This window comes from Eulemur rufifrons, chromosome 29, assembly GCF_041146395.1.
Source record: "Eulemur rufifrons isolate Redbay chromosome 29, OSU_ERuf_1, whole genome shotgun sequence".
NCBI classification, from domain to species: Eukaryota; Metazoa; Chordata; class Mammalia; order Primates; family Lemuridae; genus Eulemur; species Eulemur rufifrons.
In genome coordinates, this window is record NC_091011.1 from 85,809,321 (window position 1) to 85,830,016 (window position 20,696).

Here is a 20,696-nt window from a genome sequence, read left to right on the forward strand (position 1 = left end):
TGTACAGTTGCTTAATAATTCATATGGTGAAAAGTTGGGTATTTTACAAGTTAACTGCAAATACACCCTTCTTAACACATATTAGGTTCTTCCAACTTGAAGACTGGGACTTTATCTAGATTTCTTTAGAAAAGTTCTTTTTTTTTTTTTCTTTTGTTATTTCCTTCTTTGTGTTATCCTTGGTCTCTGTTTCTCTAATTTCAATTAGGTTTTTGGCTGTCACCTCCTACCTCTCTGTTCCTTTATCCTCATTCACTCCAGTGTCCCTGCTATGAACTTTAAAGTTCCCCTGAAATTCAATTATGCTCTGAGTAATCTTCTGCGATGTTCTGTTTTTCATAATATGATTCCATATATTTCAGTCTTTTAAGAATGTCTGTAAAATGCTGGAACTACTGATAACTTTCTAGTTCTGGTGTGGATTTCCTTTATATACACTCCCCCCTGACACACACACTCTTAGGTTACATCAGGGGAGTTTGAGAAGTAAGAAAAGTGAACATTGTGTTCACTGCTTTATCTTTTTAAATTAAATTAAATTTTAATTGAAAAATAATGATTGTATATATTTCTGACAAATATAATGTGATGTTTGATATATGTATACATTGTGAAATGATTATATAAAACTAATTAACATATTCATCACCTCACAGACTTGACCATTTTTTTCTACAATACATCTTAACAACTAATTTCTCCTTTCTAACTGGATATTTATACCCTTTGATCAAAATCTCCTTGTTCCCCTTCCCCTGGCCACAGCCTCTTGAAAAAATGGCCAATAGGTGTATGAAAAAATAGTCAATATCAGTAATCATCAGGGAAAGGCAAATTAAAACCAAAATGAAATATCATCTCATACCTGTTAGAATGTCTATTATCAAAAAGACTAAAGATAACAAGTGTTGATGAGGATATGGAGGAAAGGAAACCTTTGCATGATGTTGGAGAGAATGTAAATTAGTATAGCCACTATGGAAAACAGTATGGAGGTTCCTCCAAAAACTAAACATAGAATTACCATATGATCCAGCCATCCCACTTCTAGGTCTATATCCAAAGGAACTGAAATCAGTATGTCAAAGAGTTATCTGCACTCCAAAGTTCACTGCAGCATTATTCATCACAATAGCCAAGATATGGAAACAACCTAAGTGTTAATCAACAGATGACTGCTTAAAGAAAATGTGAGATATATAAATGATATATTATTCAACCTTTAAAAAGAAGGAAATTCTGTAATTTGCTACAACATGGATGAACTATTAACGTAAACCAGTTAACACCAAATGTGTTATACGATCATGTAAACATTAATGAAAATATTGTGCTCAGAGAAAGAGAAGTACTAGTTCCAATCATCAGAGTCTATTTGAGTATTATATTCAGTTCTGTGCATGTTATAGAAACTATTAGTAAATCATATGAGAAATGCTTAAAGGAAGTAGAGATATTTTGCTTGGAAAGAGGCAGGGATAGTCATCTTCAATTAATTGACGGATGTTACATAGAAGTTAAATATATCTCAGATAGCTGCAGGAAGCAGACCTAGGATCAACTTTTTTAAAGATGAGGTACCAAACTTAATATTGGAATCAAGAATAACTTGTTAATAATTAGACCTGGAAAAACTTAGAATGAGCTACTTTGATAGTGGATAGTTTCCTAGCACTTGAAATGTTCAAAAAGAGAGCAAATGATGACTTATCATGAATATCTTCAAGAACAAAACATTTATTTATCTAATAGTACCTCCTAAATTTCCAACCCCAACTTTTCTGTTTCTTTGGGTTCCATATTTTGTATCTGGCATTAGACTAACGTTTGCTTTCTTTTATTTAGATCCATCCAATTCCTGGTGATCTGTCTGATTTGACCCACTACTTGCCTTGCACACTGATTTTCTTGTTTCTCCAAATTCTTGACTGACTGCTTATCCAATTTTGACCCTGTGCCTTGCTTACCCCTTGCTCCTAAAACCATCCACTTGGATTTCCCACATAATTCCAAACTTCATCCCCAAACCACCTACCATGTTCTATGCACAGTTTTGACCAGGACCTGTTCTTGCACTTGTCCTCTGATCAGTGCTTTCATCCATGTCTTGGGTCTGACAAGTGTTTCATCATCACACATCATTAGTATAAGAGCCTTCTGACTGGTTTCTGCCACCAATCCATATTTCTTCTGTTTGGGGCCTCCTCCTTTTTTGTAAAGTAGCAGGTACCCACTTAGCACATTAATATTACAAACTGCTACTATAATTATGGCTGCTTATCTTCTTAAAATCATTGTCTCAAAACCAATGTTTCCCACCAGTTATGGTGGGATGAAGTGTGGATTAGGGGCTCAGGCTGCCATAACAAAATACCATACTGGGGGTGGTTTCGACAACATAAATGTATTTTCTCATAGTCTGGAAACTGGGAGGTCCAAGATCAAGGTTGTGGCCAATTAATTCAATTGCTGGTGAGGGCTCTCTTCTTGGCTTGTGGAAGGATGTCTTCTTTCTGTGCCTCACATGGAAGAGCTCTTTGGTGTCTCTCCTTATAAGGGCACTAATGCCATCATGTGGTCCCTGTTCTCATGACCTCAATTACCTTCCAAAGCTGCCATCCCAAATACCATCTCTCAGGGGTTAGGGCTTTAACATACATTTTGAAGGGACACATTCAGTCCATAGGAAAGTGTGCCTTTGTGATCTAGTTCCAGCCAATATTTCTAGCTTTATCTCTTTGTACTCCCTCATATAACCCTTCTTCAACTAAATATGCTCATTTACACTTTCTTCATAACATTCTTTCTGTTCTCATAACTCCCTTACAAACATGCCCTGCCCTCACTTACTCAAAACCTACCCATCTTTAGCTTATTACATGTCTTCTATTATTCTCTTAAACAGTTTCAATTCCATATTTTAACTTTTCATGTGAATACATGGCATGGCGGTGGCTGAGTTAATCCTTTTACAATTAGGTTGTAATTCTTTTTGTACACAGAGACCATGTCTTAGACTTCTTTGAACTGAGCATATAGGTATATGAAAACTAACTGCCCGCTTGATTCACCTTCAATCCTTCAATCATTCAATGGCATTTAATAAGCGCCTACATCTGCTTGCATGTTAAATATAATCCTTCAATACATAATTTGATTCTTAAAAACTTTTACTCTCCCTGAAACTTCCATGTCAATACCTTAGAGGAAAAAGGCCATTTCTCTTTTCATTTTTCTCTTTATAACTTTACATAGTAAAACTCCGTCTCACTCATCCAGTTTATCAGCAACTCAAAATTTTGCTTGAACCCCGAGACTAAACTTACTGTTTTTCCTTCCGTTTCACTGAGAAACAGTGAGATAGCGTGAATTCAATGTCCTTTTAACTTCTCCAAATTTCAAAACATCTGAAAAAAATAATTGGTAAAATTGGAAAAAATAAATTAATCACTCCTCATCCTCTTAGCCCATTGTCTGGCAAAAGGAAGCATGAAATAAATAGCTTAAACATTGAATAAACTAATTCTCAAGCCAATTCCTAAAATCTGCCAGCAAAGTAACTTGGAAACATTTAGAATTTACATTGGATTTCAGATCTCAGAAATCATCTAGATCAATTTTTCCATTTTCTAGATGACGGAATAAAAGTCCATAAAAGCTAATATGTTTGCCCTCTCATGCCAGGCACACTAAAGGCCCTGACTTCAGTATTATACAATTCATCCATGTAATAAGAACAATTGTACTCCTTAATATTTTGAAATAAAAATTATAAAAAACATAAAATAAAATGGTTGCCCTCAAGTAACATAGCACCAACCTAGACTAGAACTTAGCTTCACCGTGCCCTATTCCAGCTCTCTCTTAACTGTATCCTATAATTTAGACCACACTACTTTGGCTAGTTTAAGTTTATAACTTAAAGATAAAGGCATACTGAAGTAATTTAGTGAAATATAGCAGAAAAGTATACTTGTAAAAAGACTAAGGGTTGGGGACTTATTAAAGGGAAGAGGATAGATTCACTTAAAATAACAAAAGAACATTGTGATTCCCATCTTTCTTTCATAAGTTTAGTAAGATCTGCATTAGAACAAAAAGACAAATTACAATGTGTCTTGTCTTCCTTACAGGTTCTGGGATCTTTTTCTTTTTCTTTTTTCACACTCACTACTTGCATCTGTATTTTTGGTGTTAATTTCTAAATGGAGTAGGCAGTGGTGGTAAAATCCCTGAACTCTCTGGTTGAACTGAAATAACTATTTGAAAACTGTTGTTTTGTTTACATGATTCTAAAAAGGGCAAAGCGGTTTGACTGTCTTGTCACCGATTGATCTGATATTTGGACATTATGCATACTGAGCCTTGGAGGAGTAGAAAGGCAGCTGTTTTGGGAATGTCAGCATGCCTTTTTATTTCCCCTGTTTTTTTCCCTAAAGTTCAATAAAGGCTATCCTTCAGAATCGCATAAATCCACATAAATATAAAACAAAACCAAAGGATTTATTTTTCTTTATATGTTAGTAAAATCCTTATTTATTTCTTAAAAGTCTTTTCTATCTTCTACCTTGAGGAAAGTTCCTGGTATTTGCATTCATTTTAAGGCTGCCTCATCTGTCCTCCTTCTTTGTATCTCTGCCTTGCTTTGTACAACCTAGGGGATAATAGCACATTTTTTATATATCTTGTTTCCAGAAACAATACCCTGTGACACTTCCATTATTTATTCTTTCTCCTTCTGTCAGTGACACAACAGGATGCTGCTTGCCAAGAACTGTGCTTTTCAGGCCAGTGATTCTATTCCCTCTAGCATTTTCTCAGATTTAATTTCTTATGAAAGAAAAACTAATATGATTGATAGTTCTGTCAAATGGTAACTCAGCTTTGAAGGAATTGGGCTAGAATCTGGCCAGTGCTTTTGACCAGCATCTGAATTGCTGATGAAGGTGGTAGTGGTGGTCGTGACAGTGGAAGGTAATGATGGTGATGGGAGGGCACTTACTTGTTGGTCACAGTGTATTTCATTCTAAAGAGCCTAGTGGTTCATGGAATGATTTGCTCCCACTGTAGAAAAATAGAGAAAATATAACAATAGTGTAATAGCCTAAAGCAACAGCAAATAATTTACAATCGGTATGATACTATTTGTCCAAGTCTTAAGAATGGATAATAGTTAAATGATCATTCTTGAAAATAACACATTTTGTAATATTGTCACTTTTACTTTCTGCCTTAGCTGCAGTTATGTGTTTTTGTTAATCTCTTGTGAGAACTCATCATAAATATAAGAAATAAAATTAGAGATTGTCTTATGTTTGTGTCACCTGAATAAATCAGTCTATTTGCCAGAAAGTACTTACTAAGGTCCTACCAAGCACTCAACGCTGATTTTGGCACACAGAGGGTTATAGTGGTCATTGTTCTCAGGTTGGTATCTTTTAGGTGAGGAGATCTGATATTCATTTATCCAACAAATACTTACTGAATGCCTTTTATGTTCTAGACACTGTGCTAAGCAAAAGAGATACAGTGCTTGTTTCAAGTTCTAATTGAGAACATAGAATTGCAAACTCCATTGCAAAGCAATAACTTTGTTACAATGGAAATACACAAAATGTCCTATATATCAGGGGAAAGAACATCTAAGTTTCTTTGGGGTGATTAAGGGAGGCTTTACATGAGAAGAGGCCATTTTAGTCAAGACATAGAGGGGATTTTAAGCAATAAGACTTTCCAAATAGAATGCATAAAAGCACACAGGCTTGAGTGCATATGCCGTATTACAATAGCTGCAGCTAATTCAGTGTTGCTATGGCATGTTATTCAAGGAACCGTGTAGTGTGGGAGAATACAGTACTAACTTGAGAGAAGGCTTGGCAATTAGGCAGAACTGTCCCATGAAAGTTCTTTTAGGTCATTCAATTTGGGATTTTATTCTGTGCTGAGAAATTTCCAACAGCAGAATGACATATTTAAGTTTGTAAGTTGGAAAGATCATTGAGAGGTCAGAGTAGAAGAGAAATTTGAGTGAATAAGACTGAAGCCATGGAGACCAGCAGGGCAGCCTTTGAGGGTGAGAATTGATGAGAACTCAGAACTAATATCATGATGGTAGTAATGTAAAGGTGGTGACTAATATGCAGTATATAAAAGAAATGGTATCTTAGGGGGAAAAAAGTTTAAAAATTATGGAGCAATTCAAGGAGGATTTCCAGGTTACTAACTTACCACATGGGACTGAACAAAGCAAGACAGATTTTAATCAGTTTCTAAATCAGGCACTTTCAAAAATGACGACTTTAAAGCTCATAAGAGTGGGCAATAATTGAAGATGACTCCTTGTGGAAGATGTCAGGATGTAAAATGGGATATCAGAGAAGTGGAACATACAGCACTCTGTATGAAAAAGTAATTTTCCTAAATGACTTATAACTCACTTTCTTGCTTTCTATTTGTGTGCTGGAGTCACTTGACCCACATGGAAGTAACTTTCCTTCCCCTTGCTCTGAAAAAGTAGGGTAAATAGGTTTAGTTGTGGTTCTTACCCCTTTCTGAAATAAAATTATATTTGTAAGTGGAGAAATACATGAATTCTCTACCACAGACCCCAGGAGAAAAGGACAAAGAAAGAGGAAAGGAAGTAAAAAGGAACTAAATAGTAATTATTTTCACAGAAAATGAGGAGGGAGTCAGTCACCCTACTTCTTAGGGTGAAAAAATTATTCTGTAATGTCCCAGTAAGACAAAATAAAACTCAACAATAAAATCATAACAAGGGCATTCTTAAATATTAAAACATTATTTTTACTGTCTTTAAACAAGGTCTATAATATTAATGTCAAGGGGCAGACATCTGCTACTTTATTAAGGAGTGCTATAATATTTCCCTTCATTTTGTCCCTTCCTATTGGCTTCCCTTTTGCAAGTTGGTGCGTTATTTGGAACAAAGCTTTAAAGATTAGTGGCCATAATAAAAGAGCCAACTAGTGGAAATAAGAAAATAGAGTAGGGAAGTTTATCACCTTCTCCAACCGTACTGTACGTCCATCAAGATAATTCCAATACTCTCAAAGGTAGTGGGTTTTTGTTCATATTTTCAAGAAGAATGTATGAAGATATGTCTGTGTGAAATACATGTCAATGCCTGTGTGTGACACAATGCTAAGTGTTGTTTGGCTTGAAAAATAAGGTGCTATGATTACAGGGATAGGAGAGTGATCTTCCCAATTAAGTTACATTAGAACTAGACCTTGAAGAATGGGTAGAAATTGGCTAGTTAGAAAAATGAAAGGGTATTTTATGAAAAGTGAACCATGTGTACAAAAACTAAATGTTGGGCGAAGGGCTAAGCATATTTAAGTTATATTGAGGAGATCTCCAGGATGAATTTTAAACTAAGTATCAAGGAAGAGTGTCATATGAAGTATTATATGAAACAGAAGACTTCCAAGTTTAGGGCTTTACACATGGAATGATCTTGGGAAATTTTGAATAGGATATGGAGTTGGGGACATTACAGCTTTATGGTGATAAAATATTGATATTGTTCATACTAATGAAATTAATAATAACTAATATTAGTGTTTATTATGTGTTAGACATTTAATAACTAATTTAATCATAATACTCTATATCGTAGTTAATATTATTATCCCCATTTTCCAGATATGTAAACTGAGAAATAAAGTGGCGAAGGAGTTTGCACAAGTAACTCAAGTAGCACACAATAGAGCAGGTGTGTGAACTGGGCACAGCCTGTGATCTTAAGCTCTGCATCAAGTTTGTTATTTGTAGGACAAAATGGAGTGGAAAAAGAAAGCTGAAAAACTACTTAGGAGTCTACTGTGTATCAGGTCTGAAATTTTGAGGCACTAAACGTTAGTGACAATAGAAGAGGTCTATGGGTGAGCTTTCGGTTTTGCTTTTACTCAGAGCAAATTCTATTCAGGTCAAATTTTAGCTTATTTAAAGAGAGAAATTTGTATTCCCTGTTGCAGAGCTGGAACTCACCACCAGTCCTGAATCAACTTGGTTCCTGGAAAAATGCCCCCGATTCTCTAGTGCGCTAGTGACATTCGCTTTTCCTCAAGGACAGTCATTGCCTTAATTCCATTCACCAAGTTTTTGTTTTTCTGGAAATGTTGCAGTCTATTGACTATGTAAATGATGTAGTTGTTTTTCCATAAAAATGCATAAAATTCCTATTGTACTATGTGTACTACTATTGGCTTTTAGAGGAAAAAAAATGTAAGTAGCTTGGCACCATTGTGGGAGAGAGAACATCTGTTTGCTTTGGAATTCAAGAGAAGCTCTCCACATGGCTTCCCTCTAAAGCAGATTAGTAAGCAACTTGTGAATAAATTATCCCAAAGGCTTTCTTACTCACATGATGAAGAGTTTAATGTCCACTATAACCAATTCCATCACGTTATTGGCTGCATGATCTACATTCTCTGGGACAGATTTCTAGTGGTACAGGAAGGCTGTGGTCTCCCCTGTTTCCCTAAACCTCTCTCTGAGGATATGCTTCCCTGAACCATTTTCCCCTGGTCTTCCCACTCATCCATTTACCAAGTATTAGTTTGTTATTTCCCAAACACAAAGTCTTATAATAGGCACTAGCTTTATAACAGGGAATAAGACACAGCCAATTTCTTCAAGTAAATAAAGAAGTGAAAGAATTGTAAATGCTAATATAAAGGTAGTACCCGGTTTTAGAAAAGATCAGAGGTGGGCACACAATGCAGTCTTGAGGTATCAGGAAAGGCTTCCTACAGAAATTACTTTTAAGTTGTCACTTGAAAGGTCTTATCCAACCTAGGTATGAGGCAGAATAGTGATTGGGTTGTTAATGATAGACTATCATTCCAGGGAGAAGAAACAGTATGCACAAATGCAAGTTGATACAAAGATTACTGGAATATCTAGGAAAATTCAATTATTTCAATTCACATGCAAAATTAACATTTTGATTTATTTATCATAATGTTCCCAAACTATGTTCCATGGTGTATTTTTTTCTGTAGGATGTTCATACATATCCTTTGAGAAGAAATGTTCTCTGTTCAAATAATTTTGAGAAATACTGAAATAATTGAAGTTAAAATGGTTGCTTCATTGCAGCATCTTTAACACATCAGTGTACATTGTGACTCACCAAAAGAAGAATTGAGGGTAGGCTTTTTCCTAAACTTATTTGGCAGTAGAATGGTTTATTCCACAGACCATCTTTTAACAACTCATGGAATTAATGTGCTATGGACACATTGCAATTGCTGGTCTAGCATCATGGTAAGGTTTTAGAAACCCTGATGGCAAAGTTGCAACATACAGCATTGAAGTGAACTCTACAGATACAAGCACATATGCATTTCAATCATATTATTTTTGTACAGCTACTAGGATTTTAGAGATTGCTAAAGTTGGAAAGCCACCTATAATATCTGCAACATCCTGAGTAATGACACTGAAGAAACCAATGGAATTTGTATCACTGTAAGACAGGATTACATATCAGTCTTCCAAGAGTGTTTATAAGAAAGGACCTAGATTAGCACCTTAGAGTCAGTTCCAGTGTAGCTTAAATCTCTTTGTCTTATGTTTAAGAAATATGGTAATTTGAGAATTTCCTTAAGTTTCCTATGTAGTATTGCACTAGGGGGCCAATATTAAGATATATATGAGTTACCTGGGACTCAATTGCTGCGCTGACCTCTTTGGATAAATGGCATGTATGATAACATTAGTATTTTCCATATTCATTTGGCAAAGACTGGCTTTCACATTGAGGTAATTTTTTAACCAGTGAATGAGGCAAACAAAAATCTCCTAATAGCTTTTCAATTGCTTAAAATGTTAAAAAACAAAAGGGAGGGAGATCTTGAGGATAATGACAGCTCTTCATTGTTCTTTTTGATATAAATGGATGGATTTTCAATAACTACATCAAGCGACCCATTTTTCTATCATTCTAGAAATAGATGAAAATCCAGTCAGCTGATTTATGACTCACATTTGGGCAGTGATGAAAAGGATGGGCCCATTCTTTTCAGCAGGCCCTGAACACACCCCGTCTCTATCTTTGAAGTTGAACTCATGACTGTGGAACACCAAAGCATTTCCTTATTTTGCCAGATTTTTAAATAATAAGCATTAATAATCCTACTCTTTTTAATTCTCTACATATCCCATTTTTCCTCAAAGATATATTTATTTATATCGATACTTTCCTACCCTTAATTCATTCTTTAAAAAAAAAAAAAGGAAGCAATGTGCTTCTAGGCGCAATCTCCTTATCAATAGATTTCAAGCTCCGAGCTTAGCTAAGAGCAAAGGAAAGCAGACTATATATACTGATTCTGAAAGGTCTTGATGATAAGATAGTTAAATTTATTATAAGCTGCTCAACTGCTTGCTAGACATAAACCTCCTTGGTTCTTACATCTTTCGTTCATCCATTCAGACATGTTTGGTCAATTAGGATCAGCCATTTTTGTCCTTCCATAACTTGCCTGATCATAATTTTGACAATATTTGTCTTGTTAAAAATTTGGTCTGAATGTCTTTTACAAGGAGCTAAGAAAATGTCAAATAATGCTTCCCTCCATCCTCGGGGCAGGCCCCTTCTTTAGCAAGTTCCATCAGGAACACCTGCATAATATGTAACTTATCCGGCCTACCTTGTCTACTGGGACCCTTTCCAGTTCTAGGCTGAGCGGAAGTTTTACGTTTGTTCAAAATTATTCTGATTGTGTATGAAATACAGCCATCTTTCATTGGACTCAATTTATTTATTAGTATATGCATGAACTCATTCACTTATTAATTTCTACCTGTAATCTTACACAAAATATCTTACTTCTTTGCATTGGGTAAAACTGAAATAAATCAGCAAAACCATAACAAACTAAACAGAAACTTGTTTGGTCTTTTCTCTGAGAAAATGTGTTTTTAATGTCCTTAATAGTTTCTTCCTGCCTCCAGGTATCCTTTCTTTTTTATTTCTCTTTCTTTTTCTTCTTCTCCTTTCTCCCTTTCTCCTTTCCCTAAAGTCCAGGCTCATATTCCGTGTCCTCTGTGGCCCTGCTCCTCAGTGTCAGCAGAGGGCTGTGTTCAAACAGCTGCAGCCCATGCTCAGAACCTCTTTGTTTTGCTGCAGACAACCATTCAGAGGTGCCCTCTCTTGCTGCGACAGGTCCCTGCCCTGTCACTATGCTTCTCTCTCTACCTGTAGGAGACTGCTCTGGTAGTTTACCCGTAGTGCCCTACATCTGCAGGTTCTGGAATCAGGGACTCACCCTTGCCATGCAGATTACAATTCAGTAGATAGGTCTGGAGAAAATTTTTCTTAAAGCTATACCCAGTCTCCCTTCTAGTCATTTGATTAACTTATCATCATTTATTGCACACCCGATGCTTACTTAACATGGCCCTAGCAGTTAAAGATACAAACCCTCAGTGCAGCTTATTTGCCACTGCCCTTCGCACTGACCACAGCTGTGCTAACGAATTGGGGAAGGGCAAATGGCAAATGGGTAAACTGCACAGGCAAGGATGTATCAATTAGGGCTACCAAGGACTATTTCCAAGAGATTAGTCCTTGGATGCCTCTTAAATTTGCATCCCTCTTTTTGTAGTCATAACCAAATTGCCCTCTCTGGGGCCACTTAAATATTCTCTTAAACACATTCAGGCTTCAGCTGAGTCCTTTTCTCATTCAGGGATGTAACATTCTTTATTAATCACAACAGTTCCAGATTTTCTTATCTTATTACACATCTTTGCAAGCAAATAGGTAAGGTACATAGATTGATATTACATTAGTATTTTCCCTTTCTGAGATGGAATATTGTGTATATAAGTCATACTTACAAAAATAAATTCACAAGTATTTCATCCTCCCAAAAAGTAAAAATACTACTACTAATAATAACTATACAACAATATATTATTGTCCAGGAAACGTTCTTTCATAAATATATAGATCCAGAATGATTTAGATGTAGTCAATCACAGTAGTTCCTCATTAAAAAGGAAATTAAAGGAAAGGGAAAGAAAAGGAAAGAAAAAGCAAAGAGAAGAAAGTTCAGGAAAAGGAAAGAAAAAGAAAAGAGGGGAGGGGAGGGAAACGGAAAGACGTTGCAAGACAGAAAATATAATGTCATCAGTATACAATGGAATTTAAGTGGATAATTAATGATTTATGTACTAATAGCTAACATTTTTGAGAGTTCATTATCTGCTGGCCTAGAACATATGCACTCTACATACATCAACTGATTTAATACTTATAACAATTTTTTAATTTTTCCATTGTAGAGAGGAGGTGACTGAGGCTTAGAGAGGTTGAGTAATTTGTTCGAGTTTATACAGCTCTGAGTTGGGACCCAAAAGTACTGTTGGGCTCAGTCTGCTCTCTTTATTGCTTCTCTCACAATTGTTAGCGTATAGAGTAGACAAATAGTGATTTAGTGGACAATAAATTCAACTCTGTCTTGAAACCAATATTTGCCTAAGAAGATCAGCAAAAAAGAGATAACAAGATCACTATATATAAATATTTATGATCCAATTATAGGACATTGCCACTTGTGTAAGTCAAAGTGGTTGAATATAGGCAATTTTATATGATTCAGCCTACTAAACATGCCTATATGCATACATGTATTTTATACAAATATACATTTATGTATTCAAAATATTTGCTCAGTGCATATTGAGTTTAAGAAAATATCATATATAGTCTTCCCACCAAACCTATGAGCTTGGTACCATTAATTTTCCCATTTTATAAAAGAGGAAATTAAGGCATGGAGAGGTTTTATAATTTGTTAAACGTCACACAGTTAGGAAGTAATAGAGACAGGATCTGTTCTCATTAGTTGGATTTTAGATCTCATTCTCCTGAACGCAATGCTTTATCAACTCCATATTTGATATATGTATTTCTATACATGTTAAGGGGAAAATCTGTGTTAAGATAAATATTTTTAGTTTTATTGTTTTTACTTCTTGGATATTGCCTTTATGTATCTTCTTTCATTTAATAGATTTTCCTTGTTTTTATTTAATATTTAAAGGGATGAAAGTTAAAGTAGTTAACTAACTCAAGGTCACACAATAATTAATGACTGAAGTAGGACTGAAATTTAGGTCATCAGGTTCCCAGGGCTCTTTCTATTTCAGTATGATACATGGTAAACCCAAACCTATGCAAATCCAGATGCTTAATTGAGAAGCAGTTTACTTAATGAGAATAAAATCGATCTTGTCTTGCAAGCTCATTGTTAAAGATGTGCATCAGTGATATCCACTGTGCTCTCATTAGCCTCTTGTAAGGAGTTCAAGTTCTTCTGCTTTTTAGAGTTCACGCTAATGGTAGAAATAGGTATGTCATCTTTGATCCCTCCTTCTCCCTCTTCTCCTACATTCGTTTAGATATTTTGAAACCTAGCATGTCTTTTCTGTCCCTACCATTTGGTTCTGCCGGAGATCCCTTTTTTGCCATGGATTGTTGCCATGACTTAGGTACCAGTCTTCCTGCTCCTGGTTTTGTCCCTTGAAATCCATCCTCTTCACATCTATCTCAGAACCCTGCTTAAAATACAAATTTATTCATAGGACTTCCTTTTTTAGAACCCTCATCAGATCCCCCATCCACTACAGCATGAAGTCTGAGTTTAATACGTAGAACAGGTTAAGTTTTCCTTTAACTCCTTTCCTTTAACTCCTTTCTGACTCTCAGACACCTCCCTTCATCTCTCCCAGACACAGTTATGCTTTTCCAGCACCACTGAACTTACATGCACCGCAGTTTCCACCTCTTTACATTTGCTCAGACTACTTTCTAACATCATCATGATCATATTTATTTTCTTAAAACTTTCTATTTTTAGAGGTGTTTTAGGTTCATAGCAATATTAAGAAGGTACAGAGGTTTCTCATATACCTCCTACCACCACATATGCATAATCTCTCCCATTATCTTCCTCCAATACTTTACATCCCCCACGAGAGTGATACACATTACAATTAATGAGTTTACATTGACACACTATTATCACCCAAAGTCCATAGTTCATATTAGTGTTCAATTGGGGTCTTGTATATTATAGGAGCTTAGACAAATGTACAATTATATGTGTCCATCAGTACTGTTATATGGTATTTTGTTTACCATAAAAGTCTTCTATGCTCCACCTATTCCACAACACCACCCCCAGCAATTGCTGCCAATCATTGTTCTTTTTACTGTCCCCACAGTTTTGCCTTTTCCAGGATTTCATATAGTTGGATTCATACAGTATTAGTCTTTTCATATTGTCTTTTCACTTAACAGTATGCATTTAATGTTCCTTCATGTCTTTTCATGGCTTGATAGCTCATTTCTTTGCAACGCTGAATAATATACTGCATCATCTGGATGTATTACAATTTCTTTACCCATTCACCTATCAAAAGATATTGTGGTTGCTTCCAAGTTTTGGCAATTATGAATAAAGCTGCTATAAATGTCCATGTTCAGGTTTTTGTCTGGATATATTTTCAACTTCTTTGGGTAAATACCAAAAGCCTATGATCCTTTGCCTGATCATATGGTAAGAGCACATTTGGTTTTATAAGAAACTGCCAAGTTATCTTCCAAAGTAGCCGTATCATTATTCATTCCCATAAGAAATGAATGAGAGTTACTATTGCTCCACATCTTCCCCTGCACTTGGTGTCTCCAGTGTTCTGGATTAATAGGTGTGTAATGATGTCTCATTGTTGCTTTAATTTTCATTTCCCTGACGACATATGATATGGAGCATCTTTTGATGTGTTAATCTGCCATCTATGCATCTTTTTTGGTGAGGTATCTTTTAAGATCTTTGGCCCATTGGTTAATGAGGTTGTTTGTTTACCTATTGTTGACTTTTACGGGGTCCTTGTATATTTGGGATAACTGTCCTTTATCAGATGTGTCTCTCAGTCTGTGGCTCATCTTTTAATTCTCTCAATATTGTCTTTCACAAATCAATTTTTAATTCTAGTGAAGTTCAGCTTATTCATTATTTCTTTCATAGATCATGTCTTTGGCATTTTATTTAAAAAGTCATCACCATATCCAAAATTATGTAGGCTTTTCTCCTATGTTACTTTCTAGAAGTTTTATAGTTTTGCATTTTATATTTAGATCTATAACCCATTTCAAGTTAATTTTTGTGAAGGGTGTAAGGCCTGTGACTAGATTTTTCTGGTTTTTTGCTTTGTTTTGTTTTGTTTTTTACATGTGGATGTCCAGTTGTTCCAGCACCAGTTGTTGAAAAAACTATATTTGCTCCATTGTGTTGCCTTTTCTCCTATGTCAAAGATAAGTTGACAAACTCATCTTTGCTTATGTAGGTGTAGTTCTGGTCTATTCTGTTCCATTGATCTATTTGTCTATTATTTTGCCAATACCACACTGCCTTGATTACTATAGCTTTGTACATATTTAATTTTTACAACTAATTTTGAGATTGGTTCCATAATATTCAGCATGTTGCCAGAGTTGGGTTAACTTTCTTAGATACTGTCTGGAGGTGAGGAGGAAGATGCACTTTTTCATAGATATGTACACAGATTAACAATCATCTCTGATTTTCTTTCTCTGATTAAAATCCTTCCTCTGTCATGTCTACCTAATAGAATTACATGCATAATCAATTTTCAATGATTCTGTGTGAGTGAACTCAGCAAACACACTCTGCATCATGGAAGACAACCTATGGCTGCCAAAACCCATTTCTTAGAGTTAGGGTTATAATATATACTATTATCACACTCTTTTAGGCTGTAGGTCTTTCCTTAGGCTGTGTTTCTCACAGTCACTTCTCTTTCAATACATGGGATTCTATTCCCAGGCCTATGTGAGATGTCAGTCTTCCACATTCTGGAGAAGTAAACCTTTGTCTTTGAAGAACAGGTGCATGTACTTCAGGTTTTAGTTTCTAACTCAAGCCACAGTAGAATTTTCTCCCAATGATTCTAATGCAGGCTCTATCCTTTTAAAGACTAACATGCCCCATTTTCCTGTTTATGGGCAAGTTGTAATCAGTTTTATTGTTTTCCACACTTTTTTTCTTTCTTTTTCCTACCAGGTTTTTAGCAACATGAGTGCAGGGTCTGGATCTTACCCATCAAGAGTTTATCTCCAGCACCCAAAGCCTGGCATATAGTAAGTGCTCAATACATTTTTAAATGAATATATTAATACATTTTATAGACACAACATTAAGTTGCTATGAAGTCACAATAATCCTTTGGAAAGGTAGATATGTTAAGTCAAATTGAACATCAGATACTACTATGAAAAAAATACAATTCATCTAGATTGTCATACTAGGACATTTCTACTTACTTTAGCTTGAACAGACCAACCAAAGACAAGAGACAAATCATTTGTTAAGATACACTTGTTATTGCAGATCAAGTTCATTCAATTTGTCAGGAAGAGGGTCCACACCCTATCTTAAGACATGGCTTAATGTGTTAAAATTTGCTAAATTACTTTAATTTGTTTGAATGTTCAAAGTTTTCTGAAACTAGTCCTATATTTCCTCTAAGAACGATGGTTCAGTATTCACTAATTCAGTGTTCATGTAGATTTTATGGAACATAACTACCATCAATAACAAGGATCAACTTTATATCTCTAGCTAAAGAGATTCACTTTAAGGAAATGAATCATGAAATTTTGGGGACTGGCAAGTCTGAAATCTTCAGGGCACCAGCAATCTGAAATCTTTGGGGCAGGCCAGCAGGCTAGAAACTCAGGCAGAAGTTAATGCTTTAGTCTTGGGATAGAATTTCTTCTGAAAGAGATCTTAGTTTTTACTCTTAAGGCTTCAACTGATGGATAAGGACCTGTATTATTGAGAGCAATCTGATTTACTTAAATTCAACAGATTAGAGATGTTAACCACATCTACAAAATATCTTCATGGTAACACCTCAATTCCTGTTTGATTAAATAGCTAAGAACCATGTCATAACCAAATAGAAACATAAAATTAACTAACATAAAATTTGTCATATGGTCATGACAAATATTGATGAGCTTACAGTAAGCCCAGTTCACTGAGTGGTGTTTTTATTTACAGAAGTTACAACTGTACATTCACATGCACACACACACAAAGGGTGGGGGGTGAGAGAGCAGACACACATATTCTTGCTTCAACAAGTGAGACGTTTGCATGATCAGGAGCAAAAGCTTTGCTGAGTCCTCTTTGACTTCAAGTCTGAGCAGCACCACTTTTTAGCTGTTAATGGAAAAATTACTCACCCAATGTGCCTTAGTTTTCTTATCTATCAAAGCAAGAATAAAAATTGCATTGGGCCAATTCCTTTTAGATATTCAAAAACTGTTAGTTCTTCTCAGTGCTAGCACCCTGGGGACTGTGGGGGAGCTATAAGGTAGTGCCTGTGCACAGACTCCCTCGAAGGTGAGCGCTTAGCCCCAAGGCAGATATACAGAGACACACCAGAGAGGGGCACTGATGAGAGAGCCACCAATTCTAGACCAATGGCTTTCTGCTTATCACTAAAATAAGCCTAGGTGAGGAAGAAGATGGGAATGGGGATAGGTGCATGGTTTTGACCATATTTTATCAGTAAAGAAAAGCTTTCAAATACATTGGAATTCATTCCAAAATTCTATGATCAAGGAAATCCAACCCCAAAGCAATGGGGAAAAGATAGGGGAAAACACACATCTCAGATGCTTTCCCTACCTGTTTTTTTTCCCCCCCCAAAAGAAACACTCATAAATTCAGTTCACATAGAGGTCATAGCTACCAACTTAAAAGTTTAAAAAAAAATCCACTCAATTAGCTCATATATACAATGCTAAAAAAAAATGGGGGCATTTTGCTTAAAGGTTGCTGGCTTGCGCGTGATTATTGCAATGCCACGTAAATGCAGAATACTAACTGTGAAAGGTGAAATCAAGAGCTTGCTTTTCCCAAAGCTCTCTCTGGCTTTCTGAGTGTACCTGCTCCCATGCTCCAACCCCTTCTGACCTCCACATCACGAAGTGACAGACCTTGGGGAGAATGAGGGGACGTTCTAAAGCAAAAGTAAATGTGTCATTTTTATAGTCAAAAGTGTCAGAGCTCAAACATCAATGGTGATTCAGTAATGTATTTTGTATCCATGCTTACTGACATTTAGTGGTTATTCCATATGAAGTTATTTTTGAGTTACTCTTGCATTGTAATATAATCATCAAAATTATGTCTTTGCCTTAAAAATATTTCCACCTCGCATTTACTTGCTGGGCCACACTACATAAGCCACATTGATTCCTTATTTGATACAGAGATATTTATTTGGTTATACAATATTTACTTTTCAAAGCGCCTTCTACTCCTTTCCAAAGAATAAACACATTTAGCACTATTATTTTTACTGAAATAATTGTCATAATCATTAGGTTTTTTTTCAAGATGTATGTGATTAAAGCAAATAGATTAAATATTTTGAATATGCAGTTTTTAAATTTAAAAGTATCCTAAATAATGTGACAATACATTGACATATATGATGCAATCTAAAATTTTAAATATTATATGTGTATGTGGGTGAGTGTATTGCATGCTTGCTCACGTATGTGTGTAGGAAAATAAGTTTTCAACAGTAGCAAAATTTCGCAGGTGTTTCTAACCATGCTATAAAGTCTTTGACAACAACAACAAAAAATCAATACCACTCACTGTTTTTTGCCCTGAAGTTAGCTGGAAGAAAATTATCTGTGAATGGTCAAATAAAGTGAATAGCTCTGATGGGTCAGGTATGAATGATCCAAAATCTTTTTTTGTTTGGTTTATTTCTCTAATGTTCTAATTTGAAAATCAGAAAAAGGAATTCACAGTACCGTTTTATTTTTTAATGACCAAAGGCAGAGGGAAGTTTGTAAGCACTGCAAAAACATAGGAATAAATCTCATGTATTTTTAAAATTATAAAACCATACCATTTTTATTTTAGACTTAATGTAGATATCCTTAGCACTGAATTCTGCTCTATAACATGAAACATAATACTGCACAAGAGCCAATTTATTCTTGTCTAATCTTCAGAATTTTGTTTAGAGTTCAGGTTTTCAACAGAAATTGTCAGAATACCTTTCCTTACCCTTGGCAAATTGTTGCATGTCTTAAAAAACAGTCTCTCCAGGAGCCTTTCCTTCATTTCCCTCCCTCCTTGCAGTGCTACTCAGGCAGAATTACAGTCATGCTGTAAAAGGAGCGTGTAAGTCATTAGATAACTCTTCCTAGTTTGTCCATGAAGTTAGTCCACGATGAAATCACTGGCGCAGAGGTGTCAGTTAATTGAGGAATCAGGCAGACAGAGAGACCAGACTGGGCGAGAAAACACCCTGATCCCAAGGACAAACCTTTGCTATGACATTTGTGAGAATACACAAATGAACTGGCCAAATAAATTACTTTCCTTCTCTATTATATGGTCTCTTGCTCTAGTGCTAAAGTCACTTTTTAATGAGTCAGTAGGTAAATATGGAGCTAGATTGAGAGAATTAGTTCATGTTTATATGTTTTCAATATTGAGAGTGAAATGAAGACACAGATAGTAATCTGAATCTAATTTTCAAGTATACAGGGATGAAGGGTCACAGAAGGGGGCTGAGATGTATGTACCAGGATACTGGGGGTGGGAAGAATAGAGATAGTGACAAGGAAAACCATCTAACAGAGCAGAAGCCTCTTCAGTAAGGCCAGCAAGGCTCAACTAGTATAAATTCAAAATTCAAGAGAGAGGGAACTGTTTTCTCTTTGTAGGTACACGGGGTTCAGTATTTAGGAAAATGCAGATCTAAGGGAGAAGTGGGTGACATCATCTCTGACCTCTCAGTCAGCATCATATGGGTCCTAAGAGAATTAAAGTAAAATTAGAATCCTAAAGCTCTTTTAAAGCTGAAAGAGATGTTGGAGTCAAATGTCCTCACTGCCACAGAGAATAAAAATGAAGCTCAGAGAGGTTAAATACCATGTCTGGAATGACAGTACAGATATTTTAATATCACAGACCCCTGCTCTTTCCATGAGTTCAGACCAACACTGCTGTTTAAAAGCAAACAGATCAAGGTGAGAAACAGAGGAGTGGTTGGACCATGTGTCCACTGTCAATCTGCCTGAATTCCCGAGGAAGGCCCTATCTTGCATAATTAAACATTTTGTTTTTGAGATGAAATAGATTCAAAATAAAAACCCCTCTTAGCACCCCCAAAGTCTTAAAGTAAGAAATAAAACATGTACATACAATGGCTCAGGAAGAGAAAACAATAGGACCAGCTACCAGTTAGTTAGGAGAGCCAAACAGGTGGTTTGCAGCAAAGCCTCACATAGACAAACTGATCATTCGGGACTGAGGTTTATTTCACATGGTAGGTTTATTCGACTTGGGCATTAAATTGGCCCATGAACACTACTGCTAATTCATATCCTTCTTTTTTTTTTTTTTTACTTATTTGTTTTTTAATATATATACTAAAAATGAAAATCATTATTAGTGAGGAAATCCTCATTAATCAAATTAATGAGGAAATCATTGCTAATAATAATCATTATTCATCATGCTTCAAAAGTATATTAATAGTTAAACAGAAGCCAAACATGAAGGAATTTTACTCTGGGTGTCCCGAATCTGCTATAG